Here is a 20,753-nt window from a genome sequence, read left to right on the forward strand (position 1 = left end):
AGGCTTCCCACTGAGGGTAAAATAGAGTGAGTCTGCCCCCCACCGGAGGTGGGTTGGCGTCACTGTTTGCCTTGGCGAGCAGTCTTGTCTCCTTTTTCCCCTTGGAAGTTGGAGAATCTGTTGGATCTAGAGAATCGACCTGTTCTTCGAAAGGAGCCACGGTTGGAACTCCAATTGCCTCTTCTCTGTTCTGGTCTGAACCGCTGGAGGGTATGGTAGGGTCGAAAGGATGTGTTAGATGAGAAACCTTTGGGGTCCTTGCGTAGACTCTTGGGAAGCATCTTCTTTCTGTCCCTGGTTTCCACCAGGATGGAGTCCAGTTTATCTCCGAAAAGCCTCTTCCCTTGGTAAGGATATCCCATGAGGACTGATTTAGATCTGTGCTCTGTCTGCCAAGGTCGAAGCCAAAGCGCCCTTCTAGCGGAAGAGGCGGTAGCCATGGCTCTAGCAGCGAATGTCATCGTATCTAGAGTAGAGTCTGCCAGGAAGGACACAGCTCTCAGAATTCTTGACACTCCCTCCTGGGCATTTTTCTCCTCTGCCGGAATAAGTTGAGCTAGTTTGCGAGTCCATATGATGGCCGCTCTGGAAACCAGGGCCGATGTTATGGAGGAGCTTATGGCTAGAGCAGACGCCTGATGAGACTTCTTACATGCTAATTCCGTCTTCCTATCAGCTGGGTCTCTGATCATCACTAAACCCTCCTCAGTGACCAGATCTGAAGAGTGTAGAGCTGTAACTGGTGACTCCACTAAAGGGACCTGTAGCAGATCAGCTGTGCTATTGGCTATAGAGTATAACTTTCTAGTGGCTAGGGGGACCTGTTTGGTTGCCATCGGTTTGTCCCATTCTGCCTTTAGTAAGGACAGGAAATAGTCTGGGACAGGGACTGTCCTGTCTGGGGCTTCATGCATATGGAAAAATTCCTTGGATCCTCTCTTTTGCTGCTCTGATTGCTTATCAGGTTCTGCTGAGAGGTCCAACGCTGCAAGCGTCTTAGTTATTAACAGGGGAAATTCCTCAGTATTAAAGATTCTATTTTGTTTTGGTTGGTCAGGGATCTCCTCGCCCTCTGAAGAGAACTCGCCCTCCTCTTTGTCACTCCCTTCGTCTTCAGAAGAAAAAGGGGAGGTGGTCTGTTGCAAGACATTGTCCTGAGTAGCAACAGTGGTCCTACGTCCCTTCCCTATTAATTGACTGGAGTAAGGATCCAGTGTTTGAGCTCTGGATCTCTCCTCTGGTCTGGGTGCAGAGTGCCCAGCCATGATGGATGGAGGTGGGGAGGCTATTTGTGCTGCTCTGATGCCTTCAGTGAGGGCTTCCTTAAATAAGGTAGAGAGCTCTGCTTTTAGAAAGGAGAGGCCGCTAGTATCCAGCAGGGGGGGTGGGGGGAAGATAGGATTCATTGGTAGAATGTTGCCAGAGGCGATTTGAGGCGAGACGCCGGGTATATTTTGAGGCGAGACGCCTGGGAGGGGAGGGGGCGAGACGCCCATGAGCGCGCTGGGATTGAGCAGGGGCGAGACGCCCTGGAGCATGGCGGTGGAAGGGACTGGCGAGACGCCGACCGCCTGGGTAATCCCCCGTGCGCTGAAGGAGGGAGGAGCGGCAGACGCCGCTGAATGTTCCCCGGTTCCAAACATGGAGAGGGGAGGGGCGATAGCCGCGCCGTAATCGCTAGCAGCGGTTTGAATATCAGCGGCGCGTGCTACAAAACCCGAAGCGGCGTGTGCTGCTGTTTCTCCCCCCGCCCGTCTGGTCGGCTCGTATTTTTGGGGCGGCCTGCGGGGCGGGCGCCGCCGCGTCTTTCCCTTTGTTCCCGCTTGTAGGCGCGGTGGAAGAAGGAGAGGTGCGATCGGCTTTAGGCAGGCGTTTAGCTTTGCCAGTTTTAGAGTTGCCGGTCCGCTTCCTCTTTCCCGCTCCGGGGCCCCCTTTTTGCTTACCCTTAGCCTCGAAGGTATAGCTGCAGGATGGCTGCTCCTGCAAAGTTTGAGTGGGCTGCAAAAGACCCGGGTCCAGATCCCCCGGGACTATGAAGGGATCGGACTGCTTGTCCGCCATCTTGGAATGGCGGGAAGGCAGGTATCCTAATGCAGGTTAAATTTAGGACAGAATTAGGGATAGATAATTAGTAGTAGATAAGTGATTATAGTAGTAGAATAGGAAGAAGAAGAAGAAGAAGAAGAAGAGGAAGTAATCAGATTATTTTCTATTTTCTAGTAGGTCTGCGCAGAGCTGCGACTCTAGGCTGCTCTCCCGACGAGGCAGGAAACAAAACTGAAAGGAGGGGCGTTTCCCTCAAGGGACAGGAAGTTGAGTTTTGAGTCCTGCCTCCCGGAGAACGAGGAACGGAAAACACCCATTCTATAGATGTCCTTCTCCCTCTGAGCGAGAAAGTACGGGGAAGAAGAGAAAGCATGTGGGTTGCCTTGTATGTAAGAGAGGCAACGGATGTGCGAATGTTTGTCTTCAAGGGTTGGAGAGGGGTGGTGAAAACGAGAAAACCTCTCTCCTGCCCCACCGTGTTCCCTTCCACCACCACCCCACGGTCCACTTGGAATCCGACTGCTTTCTTTTCATTCCCAGTTCTCAAACCAAGCTGTAATTTACTGTCTTATCCAGCTCTCCCTTTGCCTTCCCAAACACCACAGAACAACTTATTTGCTGGTTGAGCAAATCCACCACCTTTCGCCCCTCCCCATGTTTCACCATTAAAAAAACACACACTAAAGAGCCGATTCATTTTAATCTTTACCTGAGGTCAGATTTGCTTATCTTTTCCTTAATCCTCCAGCTTTCCCCACCCCTCCACCCCAGTTCCTTTGGAAATCCAGCTAGAAGACTGAATGTAAGAAGGATGGTCTTAAAAGGGGGAGAGGGGTCCTGTATCTCACAGGATCAGGCCCTGATTGGTCCAACAAAACTAAAAACAAAACAAAAAACCACTTTAAGGCATTCAGAAATTCACCAAAGCAATGCAAGGTCAACAGGAGCACTTGGACACTTAAGGACAGAATAATTTATCTCCACCACAACCCTTTAAAGGAATCTCAAGGTCTTCGTAACAAAGCAAAGCGGAAGCAAGAGGAGAAAGCCAAATACCACCAGTACACTGAGCCTCTAACTTTTTGCTTTAGAAGAAGAGTTGGTTTTTATATGCCGACTTTCTCTACCTTTTAAGGAGAATCAAACTGGCTTACAACCACCTTCCCTTCCCCTCCCCACAACAGACACCCTGTGCGGTAGGTGGGGCTAAGAAGGTTTGGAGAGAACTGTGACTGGCCCAAGGTTACCCAGCTGGCTTCATGTGGAGGAGTGGGGAGACCAACCTGGTTCACCAGAGTAGCACCCGCCACTCATGTGGAGGAGTGGGGAATCAAAACCAGTTCTCCAGATTAGAGTCCACCGCTCCAAACCACCGTTCTTCACCGCTACACCACGCTGGGGGAAGAGGGGGAAAGCTGCAAACAGCTGTTGTGGCCCACACACAAAAGCCAGAACAAGAAACACTATCCATGCAATGCCTTTTATTGGTCTAACCGAAACGACACAAAGCATTGTGTGAGCTTCTGAGCTCATTAGAAAGTAGTCTTCTTCAGGCCGGATGTTAGGGGGGGAATTAAAAATGAAAATTTTCCATGTCCTTACAAGTAGAAGAAGAGTTGGTTTTAATATGCCAACTTTCTCTCCCACTTAGGGCAGAATCGAACCGGCTTACAATCACCTTCCCTTCCCCACAACAGACACCCTGTGAGGTAGGTGGAGCTGAGAGCTGTGACTAGCCCAAGATCACCCAGCTGGCTTCATGTGGGGGAGTGGGGAAACCAACCAGGTTCACCAGATTAGTGTCTGCCGCTCATGTGGAGGAGAGGGGAATCAAACCCGGTTCCCCAGATCAGAGTCCACCACTCCAAACCACTGCTCTGAACCACTACACCACGCTGGCTCTCATTGGCCACTGACACTCATTTCAAAGAGATGATCACAAAACTGTATCTTTAATACCACTCCCCGCAAAACAGAAGGGGAATATATTGCTTTCCTCTGACACCATTCAGATATAAGATTAACTACATGATAAATTTTAGCCCTGACCTGGATTGCCCAGGCTAGCCCAATCTTGTCTGACTGGGGAAGCTAAGCAGGGTCAGCCCTGGTGCATCATTTGGCTGGGAGACCTCCAAGGAATACCAGGGGCATGACGCGGGAGGCAGGCAATGGCAAACCACCTCTGAACATCTCTTCCCTTGAAAACCCTACAGGGTCGCCATAAGTCAGCAGCAATTTGACATCAAATTTATTATTTATTTATTTATTTTAACTCCCATCAAGTTGGTTAAAGAATGCAAACAGTATGGACAACTCTCACTTTTCCATAGACAGGAAAGTTATTCTACAGGCCGGTGGTGACTTTTGGAACACCGCAGGTTAATTTGCGCCAAATGGAAGAGTTGGGTTGCTTTTGCACAGGTTCTACTGATCACTGATACAAATGCCAAAGCAGTTACAGCCGCATGGCATTTATGCTACCCCCTCCTGCCTGCCTCCCCCCCCCCAACATCATCAGCATGAGGTTTTTTATTACCACCAGTCATCAGTTTATTACTACAGTATTTTATCACTATAGCAATCTATCTACTACCTTTTCCAAAAAATGTCACAAAGCCTGCCAACTGCAAGAATGGGAATGGTGGGCAGGAGATGAAATAAGACCCTCCCCTTCTTCACTGCCCCAACCCCATTTTCAATACAAGCTTCTAGGAAAGAAATATCAAAGCAGGTTTGAAAAGAGTCACAGCCAAGCAGGGGAAATCCCAGAAGGATGGCAGAAGCATCAATGATGTTGCGTAGAAGCCGAAATTAAATCCCCTGTGGTTTGGGGTGGAGGTGGGGAGACATGGAGCAAGAGTTCTGTGCAGAAACAAGCTTGGACTAATATACTGAAAACTGACAAAGAGGGGATAAGATTCCCATCTTTTTGAAGACATCCAGCAGCAAGCCCAGTAGATTCAAGGGTTGGAAACCACATTCCTCAAGGCAGAGATGAGGCATAAAAGCTGAGAGCCAACAGGAAACACTCTGTTCCTCTACTAAGGTGTTCAACTATTTCATGCATTTACAAGTCACACCAAGCAGTACACTTCCACAGATGGTAACAGGACAACACAGGTAAATCAACTATAGTCCAGATTCCTGTCCTGATGCAAGCACAAAGCAACGGCTCAAAGGGCATATAACTCAAACACAGGTGACAGAGCTCCAGTTTACACATTTACCCACATGTGGAATACATAGGTACACAACACATTAAGGAATTAAGGATTTAACATTGAGGACTAAGGATTTAACATTGAGGACCGAGGATACATTCTGCAAACCAATTCATCCATTTTAAGATCAGAAAAGCTGACACAGAGAACCTCTACTTCAAAAGACAATTGCCGTTCCCGTGTGATAGGGCAGATCTCTCAAGAAAGTGAGCCACGGGGCACAACTACTGAATCCTGGCAGGGCAGGAGGGAGGAAGAGCCTGCCAGATGCAAAACCAGCAGTAGCTGAGTTCTCTCCTTGCCACCAGGTCACAAGCTGAAGGGCCCTCAGAGGGGAGTGGACATGTTCATGGAGGAGGGGTATTCATGGCTACTAGTTGAAATGGATGCTAGTCATGATGTATACCTATTCTCTCCAGGATCAGAGGAGCAGGCCTATTATAGGAGGTGCTGTGAAACACAGGAAGGATGGTGCTGCTACAGTTGTCTTGTTTGTGGGCTTCCTAGAGGTACCTGGTTGGCCACTGTGTGAACAGACTGCTGGACTTGATGGGCCTTGGTCTGATCCAGCAGGGCTTTTCTTATGTTCTTACCGCAGCCTGGGGTGCAGGGAGGGGGGCAGGGGCTGCATTAGGCAGCCTCATCGATCCAGGCCAGCCCAGGGTACATTACTTTTGTTGTGTTGCATTATTTATTTAAATTGGTAATGTCTTTGGGATTTTTATGCCAACTGCTTTGGGTCCCTCCTGGGGAAAAGTGGCATGCCAAGTCCTAAGAGGAAAGGTTGAAGGAGCTGGGTATGTTTAGCCTGAAAAGGAGAAGACTGAGAGGTGATATGATAACCATCTTCAAGTACTTGAAGGGCTGTTATATAGAGGAGGGTGCCGAGTTGTTTTCTTTTGCTCCAGGTCGGACCAGAACCAATGGGTTGAAATTAAATCAAAAGAGTTTCTGTCTAGACATTAGGAAGAATTTTCTAACAGTTAGAGTGGTTCCTCTGTGGAACAGGCTTCCTCGGGAGGTGGTAAGCTCTCCTTCTCTGGAGATTTTTAAGCAAAGGCTAGATGGCCATCTGTCAGCAATGCTGATTCTATGACCTTAGGCAGACCATGAGAGGGAGGGCACCTTGGCCATCTTCTGGGCATGGAGTAGGGGTCACTGGCGGTGTGGGGGGGAGGTAGTTTGGAATTTCCTGCATTGTGCAGGGGGTGGGACTAGATGACCCTGGTGGTCCCTTCCAATTCTATGATTCTTTGATTCTATGATTCTGTGTGGTCAGAAGGAAACTTGTTGTGTCTACTACCCCTTCTATTTAGGAGAAATCATATTCCCCCAAAGGCTAGTATGAATCACTGCATAGCCCAGCACCATAAAGATTTGGACCGGGAGCCAGCAAAGCAAGCTGAGGCAGTGTTTGGTAGTTAACTGTTAAGTTTCTATTCACCAGCTGTGAATCCCAGTCTCATGACAGTGTTACCTTATACAAGCTGTGTTAACAAAAGGAAAATAATTTTCTTTTAACTCTGAGAAATAAACCTGCTCAGTGCTTGCGATCTTCTTTTATCTAAATTAAGTGGCATCAAATGATTACTTCTAAGCCGCCAGATTCCCATTTCCTTCAGCTGCAACAGATTAATGCAGCTTCCCCTTCAGAATTATTACTGACTTATTTACTTTTTATTTACTTCATTTATACCTCACCGTTTGTCCTAATGGGGACCCAAAATAGCATACCTATTCCTCCTTGCTCCATTTTATCCTGGCAACAATCCTGTGAGGTAGGTTTGGCCAAGAGTGACTGGCCCAAGGTCCAGGGCCGAGTGTGGATTCAAAACACGGTCTTCCACTGGCGCTTTCAAGCTGTTATGAATTTTGTATCTTTTTTACAGGTTTGCCCTTTCAATTTTTAACCCCCCCCCCCAAAAAATGTAACATTTATAAGATGTTCAATTAACTGAGTCTCACTTAGAAAAGCAGACTATAAATGAAAACAAATCAGCCCATGCATAAAATGGCTCACGTGCCTAACAAACCCAGAAATAATTTTTCAAAACAGCAATGAAGCGTTATCCACCAGGAACTGGATGCCGCCAGGAAAGTATTTTGCACCACATGGAAGAACAGAAGGATGGTTACAGAGAATACACCAGAAATTTAAACCAAGAGGTCCCTGTGTTTTTGGAAGGTGGGAAGGCATCACAGAGATCCCATGTTTTGTACACCAAGCAGGGGTGGTACAGGCTAAGGGCACCGATGCGTGACTCGACAGACATTTCTCAGAAGCTCAGCAAGGGGAAGGTTTAAACTACAACTCAGACCAGACAAACAAGAGCCGGAACAGATGAGAGCAGTAGCTAAAAAATCAACAAACTGGTGCATGCATCAAAATGTTCCTGGCTTGAAACCTACCTCTGCAAGCCCCTCACTCTCCACTCCATATCCGCAATAAGGGGATAACAATATCCTTCTTCTAGGGTCCTTGTAAGGACTACGAGATTGGCAGAACACTTGAAAGCACTATACAAATGCTAATTATTACTATTGGCACAAGCAGCAATACGGTAGCAAGCAATAGGCTTAAGCTACTCAGTGAAAGCTGTATGCGATGAGGAACAGAAATTATGAGGCCCGGGGTCTTTCTACTGAACGAGCCGGGTCTGGATCCTCCTCTCGCAAAGCCAACTCGAGCTGAACAGTCTTATGCCTCGGCCTTCTGTCTCTGTAATGAGCGTCAACAGCCAGGGAGTTGGTCTCACCTGCAAAACTCCCACTGTCTCCACATACAGTCATCGTCCTGGCTGACCAGGGAACCAACATGAAGAAACCCCACCCGAGCCTCACAAGTTGCAAAAGAGAGTGAGTCTGAAGAGTTCAGGGCAGCATTCCCCGTTCGTTCTCCAACGGTGCAATCTTAAACAGACCCTTGTAAGGCTGCTGAAGGGAGTGTGCTTAGGAGAGGGTGACTCTGAAACCACAAAGCGAGTAGCTCACACCAATGTTTTACCTGTGTCCTACCTGTGTCCACTCATCCCAGCGTGGTGGTGTCGTTAAGAGCAGTGGTTTAGAGCGGAGGACTCTAATCTGGAGAACCAGGTTAGTTCCCCCCATTCCTACGCACAAAGCCAGCTGGGTGACCTTGGGCTAGTCACAGCTCTCTTAGAGCTCTCTCAGCCTCACCTACCTCACAGGGTGTCTGTTGTGGGGAGGGGAAGGGAAGGTGATTGCAAGCCGGTTTGATTGTTCCTTGAGTGGTAGAGAAACTCGGCATATAAAAAACAACTCTTCTTCTACCTTAGCCATTTTTCACTCATGGAAAACTATAAATCAGCTTTTATGAAGTCTTCCAGCCTATTTGCCTGGAGGAGACTCTCCTGCTCCACAGGTGACCAGCTATTTTTTTGTTCCTGATTTGGAGACCAGGAAGGGTAATACTTTTAAAAGCCATGTGAAGCTGCACCCTACTGCCACAGAGAAGATTTAGGACACACCATTTGCCTGATTTGAATGACAAAAGTCACGGCGGCTGAACCAGTGCGTAAAAGGATAGACCTCGCTAAGATGCGCCTCCATTCTCTAAGACGCAGAGGGATAAATAGAACATAAATAGCCACCCCGAAGGAAACTTTTCCCTAAGACGCCAAGTTTGTGAGCCTGTATTTGGAATGCTTTGCATACTTCTCATTATCAGATTATAGCTGAAGAAAATAACGCAGAGGGCAACCAGAACTGATACTTGGAGCCAGCTGTTGCAGTCATTCACAGCGGTGGCACGAACTAGGTCAAAGGTTTCCAAAAGGCAAGGCAGGGCAGGAACGCCAGGGGGATCCAGCTCCTAAAACCGATCCCCCCCCCCCCGCCATTCCCGCTCGGCAGGCAATATTCTGTCGACGCAGCACGAGAGGAGCACCCCCGCCCCGCACACACCATCAACCTTATCAGGCGGAGGCGAGAAACAAGGCCAGGCCGGCAGCTGGAGACCGTCCACTGGAATCTGCTTTGTCCTCCGCAGCCGCCGCCAAGGTTGTTGGGAAGGCAATCGGGACTGAGTCACAGAGAAGGAAACTTAAAAATAGAACGCAGAGGCCCAAATCTCTCCCTCAAGGAAGGCCATAGGGTTGAGAAGAAAAAGAATACGGGGTGGGACTCAACAGTCCCTCCCCGGATACTGGATAGGGCCAAACAAGCCAGTTCTGCATCTTAAGCTAAGCACTGTCAGCTGGAATCAATGTCGCTACCAGCCACTCACGTCAAAATCGATAAGAGGCTTTTCTGTATCGCAAACACCTGAAAATCTTGGGGCCTATCTTTCACACTTCCTTGCCTTTGCTGTGGTTTTAAAGCATCCATGTTCAAGTGCTTGAAGGGCTGTCATATAGAGGAGGATGCCGAGTTGTTTTCTGTTGCTCCAGAAGGTCGGACCAGAACCAACGGGATGAAAAGCAATCAAAAGAGTTTCCGTCTAGACATTAGGAAGAATTTTCTATCAGTTAGAGCGGTTCCTCAGTGGAACAGGCTTCCTCGGGAGGTGGTGAGCTCACCTTCCCTGCAGGTTTTAAAGCAGAGGCTAGATGGCCATCAGTCAGCAATGCTGATTCTATGACCTTAAGCAGATCATGAGAGGGAGGGCACTTTGGCCATCTTCTGGGCATGGAGTAGGGGTCACTGGGGGTGTGGGGGGGAGGTAGTTGTTAATGTCTTGCATTGTGCAGGGGGTTGGACTAGATGACCCTGGTGGTCCTTTCCAACTCTTATGATTCTATGTTGACCGAGCCAGTCATGGGCCGAGGTAGCCACGCATCCATGACACGCATCAAGATTTGGCACGTGACTACAACTGGATGTCCTAAAGGTCCTAAATAAGTATCTCTCATTTGTGGCTCTTCCAAAACATGCTTCAAGGCTGCCCCCCACCCACTCCCCTGCCCCGACCTTTTTAGTACTCTGAAGGGGGAATGGGAAGGAGTCGGCCCTGGTCTCATCCAGATTTCACTCCCCGGCAGGTACCCTTGGAGCATTGTTTGAATATGAAGACGTTGATATCATGTTCAGGAACAGAGAATCATACAAGATTCAGTTCCACTGCCCTTCATTCCCCCAGAAGGTGCACTGTGGCAGCTACTGACTGGGTGGGAACATTAACTGACAGCCAGCGTGGTGTAATGGTTAAGAGCGGTGGTTTGGAGCGGTGGAGTCTGATCTGGAGAAGCGGGTTTGATTCCCCATTTCATCACATGAGTGGTGGAGGCTAATCTGGGGAACTGGATTTGTTTCCCCACTCCTCCACATGAAGCCAGCTGGGTGACCTTGGGCTAGTCACACTCTCTCAGCCCCACTTACCTCATAGGGTGTCTGTTGAGGGGAGGGGAAGGTGATTGTAGGCCAGCTTGAGTCTCCCTTTAGTGGTAGAGAAAGTCAGCCTATAAAAACCAACTCCTCTTCTTCTACAAGGTTTTTTTTTTCATTCTGGGGTCCCAAAAACCCAGTGATCCACACTTCAGGTGGCCATTGCTGCGTACTTACAGAATGTGGGATTGGGGATGTCATTCAGCTTCCTGAGAATCTCAGCTTTTACTTTTTTATTTTAAAAGTAAGTTTCTAGCCCTCAGGGATGCAAAATGTGTTTGACAGTGTGGGCAATACCTGCTGAAATCTCACAAGCAGTAATATTTGGCTGAACATTTAAACTTTCAGCACCCAGCAGAACCATTTGTCCCTCTTCATGATTAGCATAACCAGAAAAACTTATTCAAAATGGTTAAAAGGCAGAATAAATATTGGTCAATTTGATCATATTGGTCATATTTGGTCAATTATTTTTTTGGCACAGATGTGGATGTTCTGGGCACGGCGTTGCCTCTTTTTAAATCTCCTCTGCACCCCTGCCCCCAGCTTCCCCAACTGCAGAAGGCTGCTTGCTGGATCACACCTCCCTGCTCATATAAGCAGAAAGTGCCTTTCGCCAAGCAGTGCCCAATACAAAATAGATACTGTCAAGGACTACTGAGAAACAAAGTAGAACAATAACTCTGAAATGTTTACAAGTATGAATCCAAAAAGGAACGTGGCTAGAATTAGGGAGGAAAACACACACAAAAAAAACCAGGTCCAAAGGGTAGAGGGGCCACTACATTCACCACAAAGTCAGGCATGTTGAAGAAGACTGAACTCAAATGGTTTGAGGTGTGCTTAATTTTGCACTGGATTGTACCCGGACTGTGCAAGTACAGGGAGACTGGCTGATGGCCACAAAAGTAGGGAACAATGGGAGTTATTTCCTCACGGCAGTCAAGCAACCACAGCTACAAAGCCGCAGAAACAATTGCTTCACAGCTAATATTTACAGAAAAGTGGGGGCCCCGGCAGGTTAAATAATAATAATCTACAGAAGAGAAGAAAAGACAACTGGAACTATCCAGTCAGTGCATGTGTGTGTTAAGTGCCATCAAGTTGCTTCTTATGGCGACCCTATGAATTAATGACCTCCAAAGCATCCTATCGTTTGTTAATAGCCTTGCTCAGGTCTTGCAATCTGAGGGCTGTGGCTTCCTTGATTGAGTCAATCCATCTCATGTTGGGTCTTCCTCTTTTCCTGCTGTCTTCAACTTTTCCTAGCATGACTGTCCTTTTCAGTGACCAAACTACGATAGCTTCCAGTTAGTAGCATTTTGTATACCACATAAACATACAAAGAATCATGGAATGGGACACGTGAATCCCCATAAAGGAGCAAACTAGGTAACAAATTTAAAAATTATTTAAATTCACAGGATCACAACAATGAAATGTTTTCAAAAATGGCAACTGTTTCCCAGTTGTACATTATTAAAATATAGAAACGACAATTGTAAATTTACGATATAGGTACCCTTAAAAGTATGCTTGCCTCCTTCTAAAGAACAAGGATAAGCCAGAAATGGGACACAGGAAGCTGCCTTATTACTGAATCAGACCCTTGGTCCATCAAAGTCAGTACTGTCTACTCAGACCAGCAGTGGCTCTCCAGAGTCTCAGGCAGGGTTCTTTCACATCACCTACTTGCCTAGTCCCTTTAACTGGAGACGCCAGGGATTGAACCTGGGACCTTCTGCATGCAAAGCAGATGCTCTACCACTGAGCCACAGCCCCTCTCATTTTGCCTAGATTGATTAGAAATGCTCCAGTTTCAGTAAAGAGAAGGAAAAGTCCACACAGGAATCTAGAAGGCAGAAAATTAAGGCAGGTATCCTGCAGGACACTTGGAACTTATTTTTAATAACTTACATTCTACCTCGTGGAGAATTTGAATGTGACGCTCAAGGAGTGAGATACTGCAATATTGTGAATATTGTGGACACTGAAGAAAATACTGGGTTAGATCCCACAGATCTGTTCCACTGATGGAGGCTCCTCCAGCAGAAGAGCCTTCCCCCCAGCGCAAAACTTTGGGTCCAGGGAAGGCTCCTTCCATCAGAAAAAGCCACCTCTGTTACCAAAAGAGATCCAAGAAGCACAACCCACCGTATCCTTTCCAAAGTGAAGTCTTTTTCCGTGTCAATGCCACAACTGTGGGCGTGCCTTGGTTCAGTGTGCACATGGCATGCAGCATAGATTCCAGGTCTAAGCTCTGACTCAGATTAATCTGTCTGTGTTGCTTTATTTAGTCTATTGCTATGGACTTAGCTGCTCCACACAGTACTTCCGGCTTCAGCCGGCACACATGCTGCTCCTGTGAAGAAGAAAAAAAATCTCGCTTCCTTCTCTAGGCTTCCTAAGATGCTGATCAACAAGTACAAATCCTATGGTATAGTGGACGAGTGAGGTGAAGGCGGAAAATGAAAGCCAGTGTGTTGTTCCAGCACCGCATGTGGATCGGGGAGGCCTGGCTAATCATGAGTCCCCTAAGCGCTAATATAAACTCCAGCCAGGCTCAGATGATGGGGCTCACAGCATGGGGTTACAGACCCTGTTCATAGAATCATAGAATTACAGAAACACAGAGTTGGAAGGGATCACCAGGGTCATCTAGTCCAACCCCTGCACAATGCAGGAAACTCACAACTACCTCCTCTCCCATGCCCCCAGTGAACCCTACTCCATGTCCAGAAGATGGCAAAAAAACCCTCCAGGATACAATTTGGCCCGGAGGAAAATTGCTTCCTGACCCCAAAGAGGCGATCGGCACTACCCTAGGCACGCAAGAAAGGGCCACGAGAGTCAAACGCTGATGCAACCCGTCCTGCCCTCCCTCTCATGATCTGCCTAAGGTCATAGAATCAGCATTGCTAACACACGGCCATCTAGCCTCTGCTTAAAAACCTCCAGGGAAGGAGGAAGCCTGTTCCACTGAAAAACCACTCTGTTAGAAAGTTCTTCCTAATGTTTAGCCAGAAACCCTTCTGATTTAATTTCAACCTGTTGGTTCTGGTCTGACTTTCTGGGGCAACAGAAAACAACTCAGCGCCATCCTCTGTATGACAGCCCTTCAAGTACTTGCAGATGTTCTGCACAGAAACCTTACTGGTACTCCACCTCAAAACACGTACACGTGTCTAGCTTAGGGTTGCCAGGTGCCCGCTGGTGGCGGGCAAAACCCCGGTAATGTGCCCCTCTGCCCGCTGACCAGCTGAGGGCCAGCGGGCAATCATGCACACGCACGCCGACGCGGCACTTTTGTTTTACAACTGGATGTGCCGCCTTGCGAGGAGCCTCAGACCACTCAAACTCTTCGTCTGAGTGGTAAAGGGTCGCTGAGGCACTAAGCGTTTGAGTGGTCTAAGGCTCCTTGCGAGGCGGCACTTCCAGTTGTAAACCGGATCAGCAACGAAACCTCCCGCCGAAGGTGAGTGGGGACCTGGCAACACTAGTCTAGCTAGTCTAGAAAGTCTAAGGCGGCCCAGATTTCCAGGCCAAAGGAGACACTAGTTCCATACACTAGACCACTGGTTCCCAACCAGGGGTCCGCGAGAACTAAATTAAGGTCCGCGAAACAAAGTTATAAACCCATAATAAATTAATATTTTCAATTAAAAGTTCTCTATTATAAAATATATATTCAAATATTATTCTAAGTTTAATGTTTAACTAACAGTTCTGATTAAAGTTTATTTTCAAATTCTCGGAATTTTTATTTTGAACCTTGGGGTCCCTGCACCGAACAAAAAAGTCCTAGGGGTCCCTGGTCAAAAAAAGGTTGGGAACCACTGCACTAGACACTACTTCCATACTGACAATATATTTTTCTTTTCTTTTCCCTGCAACGGTTTAAACAGGAATGAGGGACATTTGCTTTTGGGTCACCTTATGACACTCTGGCCAGACAGCGTAGGCTTCTGATATCTTACTGTTGCCTCTCCGCTGCTGTTGAAAAATTATTATGGCCTTGTTTGCACCACTGAAGAATCTCAGGCGGTTTCGCAACTATCTCGCTGCCCTTTGACAAACATTTGGGAGTTTCAGGCAGCAGAATCCCAGGCTGGCGGCTTTCTCGCCCTCAGGAGCACAGGAAGGCCCTGCGGCAGAAGCGCCCAAACAAAACCCAACGGAAGATAAGCGCTTGCTTGCTGACTCGTTGCAGAGTTGTAAAGATTAGGCCGGGAACCTTCCAGAGAGTTGGGAAAGGTTCGCGAGAAATTATTACTGAATACACTCAGCAACGTGAAGGTTTTTTGGGGAGGGGAGCAGGAAAAAAACGACAGCCCGATTCACACGGGATGGATGAGGCAAGAACAATACTTCTGTGGCATTCTGCACACGCACAGACAGCATCTTGTTTGAAGTGGGCTGCCTGCCAGGCAAAACAGTGACACGACGCATGCAGCAGCCTCGCACAGGCGGCGAAGAAGCAGAAAGAAGAGGTTGTCAGTGCGCGTGCAGAACCCCACAGAGGTGTGCTTTTGTCTCACTCACCATCTTGTTTAAATCAAGCTTAAGAGTGCTTCATCTTTACTAGACCTTGGCCTGCACAAGTAATGGCATTAGTGGCAGATAACACTGAGGTTTCATAAGCCAGTTGGTATCGCAGATTTCAACTTCTCCCAAAATCTTCATTTTGTCTCCAGTGGGTACCAGGGACAGAATAATTCAAGTCAGGCCCCAAAGGGACATACCATCAGTGGTGGTCACCTACAGCTCCCGAAGAAAACCAGTCCAGTATATTCTGGAGAACAATTGTTGTCTTACACAGGTTTTAGGGAGACCGGCTTTTATTTGCTTCCACCCAGCCTCCTGATAATCAGGAACAACATACAGGTAGAGTATTCTTTATCCAGACACCCCATACCCGGACTGATTTCAATCAATCTTTATTGTTACAGCATACATACAATCAGTAGTTATAAACGGAGAAACAAGAAAAAAGGAAACTATATAAAGTCAGAAACTAAAAACCCTGACTGAACGTATTAGCTAATGATAGTTATATAGCTATCATAAGTAAATTATGTGCACCTCAGCTACCATATAAGTTAGTACTGTGTATATAAGGCCATTAATCCACCTCCTTACTTGTGAGAGCGTTTATCTTCTTAATATCTAAGGTAAAGGTCCCCTGTGCAAGCACCGAGTCATTCCTGACCCATGGGGTGACGTCACATCCCAATGTTTACTAGGCAGACTTTGTTTTACGGGGTGGTTTGCCAGTGCCTTCCCCAGTCATCTTCCTTTTACCCCCAGCAAGCTGGGTACTCATTTTACCGACCTCAGAAGGATGGAAGGCTGAGTCAACCTTGGGCCGGCTACCTGAAACCAACTTCCGTTGGGATCGAACTCAGGTCGTGAGCAGAGCTTGGACTGCAGTACTGCAGCTTACCACTCTGCGCCATGGGGCTCCTTCTTAATATCTAGAAAGCAGAATTTTGCCACTGCATGAGATACGGCAGCCTCCTTATCCTCAAGCAGTAGTTTAACCAAGGCTAACGCCGTAGCCCCCCCCCCCCCACCACAAAAAAAAAAGTTCAGATGCTTAAAACGAGATAGCAGAGGGGAACTGGACTGCTCTGAAAACCGGACCCTTCGAGCCGGCATGCAGGCAGATCCATGCTGCCTGCTTTCATTGTTTCCTCTCACCTAAAAAAAAATAATACAGTGAACACTGCATCGTAAGTGGAGACCGAAAGCCCACCATTGTTAGTTTGTTTGCTGTTGCTCTTGTTTAACAGCTCATACAGGTATTCTGGACAGTTACACCTTTGCTTTCTGATGGTTCAGTGTACACAAAATTATTTAAAAATATTGTTTAAAATTACGTTAAGCCAACTGTATAAAGTGTATATAAAATATAAATGAATTTGGGTCCCATCCCCAAGATATCTCATTATGTATATGCAAAAATTCCAAAAGATTCCAATATACAGAAAGATCCAAAATACGGACCACTTCTGGTTCCAAGCAGTCCAGATAAGGGATACTCAACCTGTACTATCCAAAAGAGAGAACTGGAACAGACACCAGGCCCCGCAAGAAGCCTAGGAGCCAACTCTGTCCCCGTATCCACTCACACCAGCACTATTACAAGACCTGCTAATGGCTGCCATACCGTCATTACCCATCAACATATCCTCTGCCAACAGTGCCCTTCTGCACCCGATAAGGCTGTGGTTCACAACCTTTTTTTGACCAGGGACCACTAGGACTTTTTTGTTCAGTGCAGGGACCCCAAGGTTCAAAATAAAAATTCCAAGAATTCGAAAATAAACTTTAATCATAACTGTTAGTTAAGCATTAAACTTAGAATAATATTTGAATATGTTTTTTTTAATAATAGAAAACTTTTAATTGAAAAGGTTAATTTATTATGGGTTTATAACTTTGTTTCGCGGACCTTAATTTAGTTCTCGCGGACCCCTGGGGGTCTGTGGACCCCCGGTTGGGAACCAGTGCGATAAGGGGACACAAACGTGCCATGAACAGCAGCAATGATCAGAGGTTGGGGCGGGCGGGGGGGAGAGAGAACATTTCAGCCTAGCAGCTCATGCTTCCACAAAGCTGAACATCCCCATTCTTCAAAGGAACTTCAAAAGGACACGAACAGGAAATTGCCAAGACAGAATTTAGCAACAGGTCTGAATAGGGATGAGCCAGGGCCTCCACAGGTCTAACAGATTTCTCAGCCTCTACACGAGTTAAATTGCTTGGCATAACTAAAGAGTCTGCTTTATCACCGATTACCGCAGTCACGAATGATCACTGCACTTATCTGTATACTGTTCAGTATTTATACCCTGCTTTTGTCCACAGCAGTGACCCAAAGCAGCTTACAAAATACAAACATAAAAGCTGAAACAAACAGAAAAGACAAACAGCACAATAACCACATTCTGTGCTAGTCTTGAACCTCCTGGCCAGGCTCAGCTGAGGCCACAAGGACATGCCATGCACTAACAGCCCTTCACCTCTTGCCTTTCAGCTCTAACCTCTGGCCATGCCAAGGTTAAAACCTGCAACTTGGGAAGCCAGGCCTGGCCACCAGCAAGAGACTGGAGTGGTGTTGCTGGGACTTCACTTTTAGGGGAAACCCGGAAGTGATGTCACTTCTCTCTAGGAATCACCAGAAACTCTATGGTAAGCTATAGAGTTTTCAGTGATTCCTAGAGATGACTGATGTAACTTTGGAGGTTTCCCAGGTGCCATCACTGATGGCTTTTTTTTAAATACCATTTTTCTTCCACCGTGTCTCAGTGGTCTTTACCAGAGAGATTAGGGGAAATTCCTAGAGTATCACAGCTTACCCAAACGCTACCCTCCCCCAGCACCACCATCAAAATCTCTCAGCATGTGCATCTGACCAAGCGCACTCAAGCCTTCAACAGCTGCTGCAACAATAGATGTGTTAGCTTTTAAGGTAACACAAGACTCTTATTTTGCTTTTCTGCAAGGCAGACACTTAGGAGAAATGTTCTCAGTATAGTGACATTTCATCTGTGATTACCCATACATAGAATTATTCCAATTTTAGGCAAGTCAGTTGCTTGCATAAATATTCTGACGATTTAAAATAATGAGGTAGGACTTGGCCGTATAGATGGCAAAAGCTTTCCTCCGGATACTTTCTCTCAACTCTGAAAATCTTTACAGCAAGTCAACTTATTAATGCAGGTTCACTGCCTCCTCCAAACAGGTACTTCCTTCTACTTCTGATTGTCCCATCACAGATTTCTGCTTTCAAATCCTTTTATTTGCATAAACTGCCAGAGTGTAAGACAGAAAAGGACCCATTTCCAGAAAGGTGGGCGGGGACAGAATGGGAAAGAAAATTAATCTAATTGGCAAAAGGCAACTGTTCTGTTCATGAACTAATTCCCACCTTCAAAATGAAGTTTTTAAAAAGAGGATTGGGCAGATTCATGGAGGGGGGCGTTATCTGTGACGATAAGCCATGATGACTCAAGGGAACCTCCATGTCCAGACGCAGTAAACCTCTGAATACTAGTGGTGGGAGGCAGCAGCAGCAGGGGATGGGCCTCTATGCCGTTTATTTGGCCCTCCAGGGCAACTGGTTTGGCCATTGTGTGAAATAGGATGCTGGACTAGATGGACCACTGGTCTGATCCAGCAGGGCACTTCTTATGTTTTTCACCACATAAGAACATAAGAAAGGCCCTGCTGGATCAGACCGAGGCCCATCAAGTCCAGGAGTCTGTTCACACAGTGGCCAACCAAGTGCCTCTAGGAAGCCACTAACAAGACGACTGCAGCAGCACCACCCTGCCTGTGTTCCACCGCACCCAAAATAACAGGCATGCTCCTCCGATACTAGAGAGAATAGGCATGCAGCATGACTAGTATCCATTCTAACTAATAGCCATGAATACCCCTTTCCTCCATGAATGTGTCCACTCCCCTCTTAAAGCCCTCCAAGCTGGCAGCCATCACCACATCCTGGGGCAGGGAGTTCCACAATTTAACTATGCATTGTGTGAAAAAATACTTCCTTTTATCTGTTTTGAATCTCTCACCCTCCAGCTTTAGCAGATGACCCCGTGTTCTAGTATTATGGGAGAGGGAGAAAAACTTCTCCCTGTCCACTCTCTCCAAACCACACTTGTCTGATACACAGAAGTCAAAAAAACTCAGAAAGAAAAGGTGTGAACATTTTCAGAAGATTCCTTTTCATTCCAAGACTAAAACCTCCAACTGATAAAAGGTAGCTTTATTTTGTCTCCCTACATCTACATATCATCAGGGAAAAAATTAGCAGCCCCTCTAAAGTCACCACTCTCTCTACAAGAGCTTTCTAGACAGACCCACCTCTTTGCGTGGTGTAGGGTCAAGAGCAATGGTTTGGAGTGGCAGACTCTGATCTGGTGAACTGGATTTGTTTCCCCACTCCTACACATCAAGCCAGCTGGGTGACCTTGGACTAGTCACACTCTCTCAGCCTCACCTACCTCACAGGGTGTCTGTTGCGGGGAGGGGAAGGGAAGGTGAATGTAAGCCAGTTTGATTCTTCCTTAAGTGGTAGAGAAAGTTGGCATATAAAAACCAACTCTTCTGCTTCTTCTCTTTGTCATGGTTTCTAGCCAAGGCCCTTAATTCTCACCCCTAACTGCAATTTAGAGGGTTGCCAGCCTCCAGGTACTAGCTGGAGATCTCCTGCTATTACAACTGATCTCCAGCCAATACAGATCAGTTCACTTGGAGAAAATTGGGTTTGAACTCCACTCCACTGTGGAAGATGGCTGGGTAGCCTTGGAACAGTCACATACTCTCAGCCAACCCTACCTCACAGGGTTGTGAGGATAGTGGGGGACGCTTTAAACCACCTGGGTCTTCATTGGTCCGCATCCATCCCCTCCGGCTCCAGGTTTCCACTCTGCTTTTCTCAGTGTCTATATAAGGCCGAGAGTCTATATAAGTCTATATAAGTCTAAAGGGACTAGGCAGGTAGGTGATGTGAAAGACCCCTGCCTGAGACCCTGGAGAGCCGCTGAGTAGACAATACTGACTTCGATGGACCAAGGGTCTGATTCAGTATTAGGCAGCTTCATGTGTTCAACGCTACCCCTGTCCCATTATGAAATTCTGTAAAGCACCACTGAGGGGTCATTTTGAACTGGGAGAGATGGTTCAATGTGCTCCCTCCAATTACTTCTTTTCTCTCAATCAGCCCCTCGTGAAGCGACTTTTCAAGCCAAAACAAGGGGCCATCCACTTTGTCTTTGGCAGCCTGGACCAGAGTCAAAAGCATTCCACAGACGTATTTCCTCATCACCGAAGCGCCCAACATTTCTCTTAGCCCAAGTCTATGTTTTTGCCCAGATGCAGTTTCTCCCTTTCCCATCTCAAAAGCAGCCAATGTGATTTCAAAATCCCATTTCTATTAGTGTCTAGCTTTGTCTTTTAACACCCAAAATAGCCTGGGCTCAGAGTTCAGTAAGGAGCTGCTTCTCCCACAGCTAGGGTTCCCAGGTGCCCGCTAATGGCGGGCAATCGCCTGCCAATTCCTGCTGCTGTCAGCCGACACTCAGCTGGTCGACGGGAGGAAGCAGGCTGGCAGAAAGGGGGGGA

At 47.1% G+C, this 20,753-nt stretch overlaps 1 non-coding gene across 1 annotated transcript; it reads right to left on the reverse strand.

Annotated features, from left to right (window-relative positions):
- Positions 1-12,323: 12,323 nt before the first annotated feature.
- TRNAA-UGC (transfer RNA alanine (anticodon UGC)) lies at positions 12,324-12,395 on the reverse strand. The gene has a single exon. It is a non-coding gene; the product is annotated as a tRNA-Ala (tRNA).
- Between the last annotated feature and the right edge of the window lie 8,358 nt (positions 12,396-20,753).

Source organism: Euleptes europaea, chromosome 17 (assembly GCF_029931775.1).
Source record: "Euleptes europaea isolate rEulEur1 chromosome 17, rEulEur1.hap1, whole genome shotgun sequence".
Classification (NCBI taxonomy): Eukaryota; Metazoa; Chordata; class Lepidosauria; order Squamata; family Sphaerodactylidae; genus Euleptes; species Euleptes europaea.